This window comes from Lutra lutra, chromosome 10, assembly GCF_902655055.1.
Source record: "Lutra lutra chromosome 10, mLutLut1.2, whole genome shotgun sequence".
Classification (NCBI taxonomy): domain Eukaryota; kingdom Metazoa; phylum Chordata; class Mammalia; order Carnivora; family Mustelidae; genus Lutra; species Lutra lutra.
In genome coordinates, this window is record NC_062287.1 from 108,007,451 (window position 1) to 108,015,617 (window position 8,167).

At 44.0% G+C, this 8,167-nt stretch overlaps 1 non-coding gene across 1 annotated transcript; it reads right to left on the reverse strand.

Annotated features, from left to right (window-relative positions):
• Positions 1 to 1,151: 1,151 nt before the first annotated feature.
• Positions 1,152 to 1,224, reverse strand: TRNAR-CCU (transfer RNA arginine (anticodon CCU)). The gene has a single exon. It is a non-coding gene; the product is annotated as a tRNA-Arg (tRNA).
• Positions 1,225 to 8,167: the final 6,943 nt, after the last annotated feature.

Below are 8,167 nucleotides of genomic sequence, written 5' to 3' on the forward strand. Positions count from 1 at the left end.
CTGTAGTAAACAAGAAAGTGGGATATTAGTGTAAGGATAGACCTACAGATAAAGGAAACAAATTAGAGAGACCAGAAAGAGACCTACTCACACACATGCAGGATCAACTGACCTTTAGCAGGGGGACAAAGATGATTCAATGGGGGAAGGTTCATCTTTTCAAGAAGTGGTGCTAGAATAATGGGCCAGGGCTGGGGTGGGAAGGAAAGAACCTTAATCCCTACCTCACATCATATACAATAAGTGGTTTCTCCTCTCTGCTGGTATTCACTGCTGGTAGTACCCTTTCACGTGTTTGGTGGTGGTGGTTTGAGAAGTCAAACAACAGTTCTGTAGGCTTAGCTTGGGAAAGCTTCCCTCCATGGAGGGTTTGGTTTTGCTTTTGTTTCTGCTATTGGCTTCAGTGGAGGTGGTGAGCAAGAGAACCTTGTGTCCATCTAAGGACTGATTCAGCCTCTCTTGTGGGTTTAACTCTAAATGGGAGTGTCAAAAGCAGCTTTTTAAAAATTTTTAAAAAAATTTTAAAAAATGATTTTATTTATTTGACAGAGATCACAAGTAGGCAAAGAGGCAGGGAGAGGGTGCGGGGGGGGAAGCAGACTGCCTGCTGAGCAGAGAGCCAGATATGGGGCTCGATCCCAGGACCCTGGGATCATGACCTGAGTTGAAGGCAGAGGTTTTAACCCATTGAGCCACCAGGCGCCCCCAAAAGCAGCTTTTTTATCCTTGTTCTTGTTCTGAGAATTTAAGAGTGTTGACCTAATGTTAAATGTGTTAGCTAAATATTTGAAGTATTTAAAAATTGCAATTTTTTGTCTTTGTTTATACAAATGGCTAATACAAAGTTTAACCCAAAGATGAACACAAATATGAACACAGAGTTTAATTAAAAATGTAAATATTATTAAAAAAAGGTAAATATTATCTAAAAGACCCTATAAGTAGTTTTTTTGTTGGAGCTGGTTGTTGTTGTTGGTGGTGGTGTGTGTGTTTGTGTGTGTGTTTAAGTAGGCTTCATGCCCAGCAAGAAGCCCAACACAGGACTTGAACTCACAACCCTGAGATCAAGACCTGAACTGAAATCAAGAGTCAGACACTTAACCAACTGAGTCCCCCCAGGTGCCCTGTTCTTGTTTTTTAAGTAGGATCCACATTCAACATGGGGCTTGAACTCATGACCCTGAGATCAGGAGTCACATGCTTTACCAACTGAGCCAGCTAAGCCTCCACAGAGCTGATTGTTCTAATAAAGAAGAGCAGAACTAGTCTTTGAACCTCCCAGTTTATTTATTTGTCTTTAAAGTGTTATTTGAGAGCGAGCAGGGGGAGGGCCAGAGGGAGAGAGAATCTTAAGCAGACTCTGTGCTGAGTGAGGAACTCCATGTGGTGCTTGATGGAGGTGGGGGCTTGATCTCACATCCCTGAGATCATGACCTGAGCTGAAATCAAGGGTCAGAAGCTCAAATGACTGCACCACCCGGGGCCCCATTTATTTGCTTTTTCAAAGATTTTTATTTTGGGGACGCCTGGATGGCTCAGTTGGTTAAGCAGCTGCCTTTGGCTCAGGTCATGATCCCAGAGTCCTGAGATCAAGTCCTGCATCAGGCTCCCTGCTCAGCGGTGAGCCTGCTTCTCCCTCTCCTTCTGCCTGCCACTCCTCCTGCTTATGCTCTCTGTGTCAAATAAATAAATAAAATCTTAAAATTTTTTTTATTTTTAAGTAATCTCTACACCCATTGTGGGGCTTGAACTCACAACCCCAAGATCAAGTTGTATGCTCTACGGACTGAGCCAGCCAGAGGCCCTAAAACTCTCAGTTTAAATAAGGGACTTAGAGCAAAGTTATCTGTCAGTTTTTCTTTCTTTCTTTTTTTTTTTTTTAAGATTTTATTTATTTGGCAGAGAGAGAGAGAGAGAGAGATCACAAGTAGGCAAAGAAGCAGACAGAGAGAGAGGGGGAAGCAGGATCCCCGCTGAGCAGAGAGCCCAATGTGGGGCTCCATCTCAGGACCCTGAGATCATGACCTGAGCCAAAGGCAGAGGGTTAACCCACTGAGCCACCCAGGCGCCCCTGTCAGTTTTTCTGACACATATGAGAAATATCTGTACCAGTTGTGGATTTAATATTTGTTTCTATAACACTCCTAAAAATGACATCTTCCCTATCTCTTGGAATTGTCCTCCCTGTGATAATTTGGGAATATATGAATCAAAATTGTATCAAACTAGAAAAGTACACCTGCTTGCTTGCTTGCTTGCTTATTTATTTATTTATTTATTTATTTCACAGACAGGGATCTCAAGTAGGCAGAGAGGCAGGCAGAGAGAGAGGGGAGGAAGCAGGCTCCCCGCTGAGCAGAGAGCCCAAGGCGGGGCTCCATCTCAGGACCCTGGGATCATGACCTGAGTCGAAGGCAGAGGCTTAACCCACTGAGCCACCCAGGCGCCCCTACACTTGCATATTTAAAGAAATCACTGCCTTGCACCTTTCTGGCCACCAGCCAGTTGATTTACTTACATGTGACTTGTCTTAGTTCACTGGGTCCTGGGAACCAGCTTCCCTGGCCCATTTCCAGCATTGTAACAATAGCTAACATTGAGCATTGATTGTGGGCCAGATTTTGAGCTAAATGCTGTACCTGGGCGATCATTTGAATCTAATGCTCACAGACAGTCTTTGAGCTGGTGTTGTACTATTCATCTCCAAATTACATGTGAAGAAGCAGGTTCAAAGATGCTGGGTAATATGTTTAAGGTCATACAGCTTCTAGAGAAGCCAAGATTTTTTTTTTTTTTTTGGATTTTATTTATTTAGTTTACAGAGAGAAAGAGAGATCACAAGTAGGCAGAGAAGCCGGCAGGCAGGCAGAGAGAGGGAGGGAAGCAGACTCCCCACCAAGCAGAGAGCCTGATTCGGGGCTCCATCCCAGGATCCTGAGACCATGACCTGGGCCAAGGCAGAGGCTTAACCCACTGAGCCACCTAGGCGCCCCTAGAGAAGCCAAGATTTAAACCCAGTTCTCTTCTGACCTGAGAGCTGATGTTTTGTTGCAATTACCTTACCTTTGACAATGTGACCAGTGAGCAAAGTCCCAGATGCAGTGGCTGGAAAGATGCTTGGGGCCCTTCAGGTCTGCCTTGAAGCAAGTCATCTTCCATGTCCCTCCATGTCTACCTTTGGCTCCAACGTGGTCAGTTCAAGCAACAGGATGCTCGAGGCAGCTCTGGGTTTTCAAGGTCCTTTCTGATGTTGGGTCAGAATTTGCCTCCCTTTGGCTTCCATTAAATGGTCAGCTTTTTGCCCTATGGGGCCTTAGAGAAGACATAGGCTAGTCCCCACCCTAGGGAATCCCCTCAGATCTTGACTCATTCATTTACCAGATATTTACTGTGTACCCACAGTGTGTCTGGGACAGATGAGTGAACAAGACAGAGCTGTAACCTTGGTGGGGTTGGCGCGCGTGTGTGCATGCACACACACACACACACACACACACACACACACACACACACACACATATCCTTTTAGTCTCCCTGGATTATTCCAACTTTCCAGATTCAAGACCCTTTGAAAATGTAGCCCAGGTGAGGTAGCTACACAAAGAACAAGGGCATGGGGCTGGCTGTGATGACCCATGCAAGATGCTCTGGCTTGTTTCTGGGTTTTGGAGGAGCCCTAGATCCAGGGTAATCTCAAAGCTTTACTCTGTCCTAATCCTGGTAAAAAAGGAAAGAAAATCCTGTCTCCCCATCTCCGTACAGCAAACAAGCAGGCAGCAGGACAGGTCCAATTCACTGGCCTCCCTACCCTCTCCCAAAAACCAAGGTCCCCACTCCCACCCCAGCCAACTGCCTCTTGCTCTTGTCCCCAGCTCTTCCCCTAGCCAGAGCACATGGGCCCTTCTCACTAAACTCACATTCTGCCCTTCTGCAGCACGAAGCTTCCTTATCTGTTCTCACTGCCTGCCACTCCCCGTCTCAGCCTCCCTTGCCCTCCCCCAGTCTTCTGGCCTCTTCCATCCCCCAAATCTCTCTCCAATTCAGCCATGGCCCAAGATCAAGTGTCGGCACTGTTTCCTCAGACTTACACCCTTCCTGTGCACCTCCCCGACCCTACTCCAACGGATATTTGGAGTAGAAGGAAATCTGAGATAGAAACCAGGTCAAACACACACACACACACACACACACACACACACACACACACACACACACACATATTTCCTTTTTTCCCGTGACTCTCCCTAGTCATGGACTCAGGACACAGTGGAACAAAAGAAGTCATAATGCCGGTTTCAGTCCTAACAATAGATGCGGAGAATGAGTGCCTACCGAAGGGATAATGAGAGGTTCAGGGGCGGAAAAGACAGGAACAGCAGAGGTTTCGGAGAGGATCCAAGAAGTTGGGGTGTCCCTCTGTATCCCAATCCCCCACCACCAGCCCCCACCCTGGCTGAGATACAGAAATAAAAACAGAACCCAGAGATATTAGGTTGCTGACAGTCCCATGCCTGTGTCGTGATTCTGGGCTGGAGCTAGGGACAAGGATGATGGTCAGTGGAACCCGGAAGGTGATTTGCGGGGGATCAGAGAGTCCCTGGGCATCATCAAGAGGGATGGGGCACAGAACTCCTGCCACCAAGAGTTGCATGGTTTTGGTGTCAAGAGCTGGTAGACCTGGAGTGGCCCTGGTCTCAGGGCAGGGAGGGCCAAGATGCAGAAGGGACCAAGTGGACTTCTCATAGGTGCCTGCAGGGGCTGGATGCCCTCCCCCGATAATAACACTACCTAGCCTTTATGGAGTGCTCACAACATGACACTTCATGTGAATAGAGCTCCTTTACAAGGTTTTACAACCTTTACAAGGTTACACAACCTTGTGAGATACTATTATTCCCATTTTACAGATGAGCAAAATGAGGGACAGAGAGGGGAAGACATCCACTCAAGACACAATACAAAAGTGCAGGGCAGGTATTTTCACTCAAAAAAAAAAAGTCAGTTTTATTAAGATATATTTGCATATGATAAATGCATATATTTTGAGTGTGTAGTTGATGAATTTTGACATACACATCTAGGTATCCATCACCACAATCGAGATATAGAACACTTCCATTTTTCCAAAATGCTCCCTTGTGTCTCTTCCCAGTCAATCTCCACAACCATCCAGTGAACCAGGCATTAAGTGATCTGCTTTCTGATACTATTAATTCAATTAGTCTTTCCTAAAATTTCATAAAATGGAATCATACAATATAATGAGGACTCTTCCCTTTGTGGGAAGGTTTTAATTTATGAATTCAATTTCTTTAATAGACATAGGACGACTCTGTATTTTTTATTTCTTCTTGAATCAGTTCTGGTAATTTGTCTTTTAAATAATTTGCCCATTTCACATAGATCACTGAATATACTGACATAAAGTTTTCAAAATATTTACTTGCTATCCTTTTTTAGTCTTTTAAAAAAATATTCTATTTATTTATCAGAAGGAGAGAGTACAAGCAGGGGGAGTGGCAGACTCCCTGACTCAATCCCAGGGCCCTGGGATCATGATGTGAGCTGAAGGCAGATGCTCAACTGACTGAGCCACCCAGGCGTCCCCTTTTTAATCTTTTTTCCTTTTTGTCTTTTAATAAGACTTAAATAATAGTAAAAAATCATATATATTTATCCAGATAGTAACCATTTCTGGTATACTTCATTGCTTTTTTGTAGACCCACACTTCCATCTGATGTCATTTTCCTTCCACCCGAAGGACTTAACATTTTTCCCTAATATTTCTTATGGTGTGAATTTTATGTCTTAAAAAGTCTTTGTCAATATCTTTAAACCTCTTTTGCCGGGTACAGAATTCTATTATGCTGACAGCTTTTCTGTTTCAACACTTTAAAGATACTGCTTCACTGTCTTCTTGCTTGCGTTGCTCAACTTGCTTGCTTGCTAAACCAACAAGAAATCTGCTGCCATCCTTATTGTTATTTCTCTATACATAACAAATCTGCTTTTCTTCTTTTCTAAAAGATTTTATTTATTTATTTGACAGAGAGATAGAGAGAGCACAAGTAGGCAGAGGGGCAAGCAGACGGAGAGGGAGAAGCAGGCTCTCCACTAAGCAGGGAGCCCGATGTGGGGCTCAATCCCAGGACCCTGAGATCATGACCTGAGCCAAAGGCAGTCACTTGACCAACTGAGCCACCCAGGCGCCCCCGAATCTGCCTTTCTTTCCTGGCTGCTTCCAAGCTTTTCCTTTAATCGCTGGTTTTGAACAATTTGATTTATGATGTGGCTTGATTTTGAGTTTTCCATCCCCTCATGTTTCTTGTACTTGAAGGAAACTAAACTTTTTGGCTCTTTGAGTTTACAGTTCTCATTAATTCAGAAAATCTGTAGCTTTTATTTCTCCAAATATTTTCGGTTCCACTCTCCTCATTCAGGGACTCCAATCACACATGTCTCAGGCCACTTGAGGTTGTCTCACAGCTCACCAATGCACTTCTCAGTTTTTGTATTTTTTCTGTTTCATTTTGGATAGTTCCTTTGATATATCTTTAAATTCATTAATATTTTCTTCAGCAGTGTTTAATATATTAATCCCATTCCGCATATTTTTCATCTCAGACATTGTAGTTCTTATCCCAGGAAATCTGATGTGGGAATTTTTGTATCTTTCATGTCTCTTCTTAGCTTTTTAAATATACAGAATAGTTACATATATATTTTTAAAAGATTTTATTTATTTGACAGAGATCACAAGTAGAGAAGCAGGCAGAGAGAGGGGAGGAAGCAGGCTCCCCAATGAGCTGAGAGCCCGATGCAGGGCTCGATCCCAGGACTCTGGGATCACCCCCAGAATAGTTATACTTTTAAGTGTCCTTATCTGCCAATTATAACATCTGTTCATTCTGGGTCAAAATTGACTGATTTTTCTTTTCCCTATGGGTCATATTTTCCTACATTTTTGCATGTTTGTAATCTTTTGCTGGATACAAGCATTATGAATTTTACTTTTTTGTATTTTTGTATCCCTATAAATATTCTTGACTTGTGTCCTGGGACACAGTTAAATTATTCGGTAATGGTTTGATTCTTTTGAGTCTTGCTTTTAAAATTTAGAGAGTTTTTTTCCCTCACACCAACCAATTCTATGACACCAGCTGAACGTCCAACTGTTCATTTTAGTTCTGACACTGTTTGTAGTTAGCACAGACCTCACAGGTTAAGGGTTTAGTCTCACAAGACTGCCCCCACTTCAGATGCCAGGTGCATGGGATCCCCAGTCTACCCACATGTCTGACTGGCCTTCTACAAATTTGGGGGGTTCCCATGGCCCTCCTCCCTCGGGTTCAATGACTTAGTAGAACTCACAAGAGATCAGGAGAGTGCTTTACTTAGAATTACTGGTGTATTACAAAGCACATAACTCAGAACAGCCAAACAGAAGAGATGCACAGGGGAAGGTATGGGGCAGAGAGAGCTTCCAGGCCCTCTCTGGACACACCACTTTCCCAGCTCTGGGTGTTTACCACTCGGGAAGAACTGTGTATCCTGTGGTTTAGCAGTTTTTGTGGCGATCTCATTAGGCAGCCACGACTGATTAAATCATCAGGCCATTGGTAATGAGCTCAACCTCTAGTCCCTCCCTCTTCTTTCAGGGTTGGGGGTGGGGCTAACTAACAAGTGATTAACCCTTGAATCACATGGTTGGCTCTTCCGGCTATCAGTTCCCATCCTGAAGCTATCAAGGGGCCCACCAGTAGTCATTTCATTAGCACAGATTTGAGTATTACTTTAAGGGGCTCATTATGAATAACAAAAGACATTCCTATCATTCAGTAAATTCCAAAGGTTTTTGAGCTCTGTGCCAGGAACCCAGACAAAGACTATATATTTTGGGGGCGCCTGGGTGGCTCAGGGGTTAAGCCGCTGCCTTTGGCTCAGGTCATGATCTCAGCAGGGAGCCTGCTTCCCTCTCTCTCTCTCTGCCTGCCTTTCTGCCTACTTGTGATCTCTGTCTGTCAAATAAATAAAATCTTTAAAAAAAAAGACTATATATTTTTTATTATACCACAGATCTACTAGGTGGGACTAGAGCAGCATTTAGCTTGGGGCTAATTATTCCTCACTACTGAGGCAGGACCCATCTAGCCCCAATGCCCCATG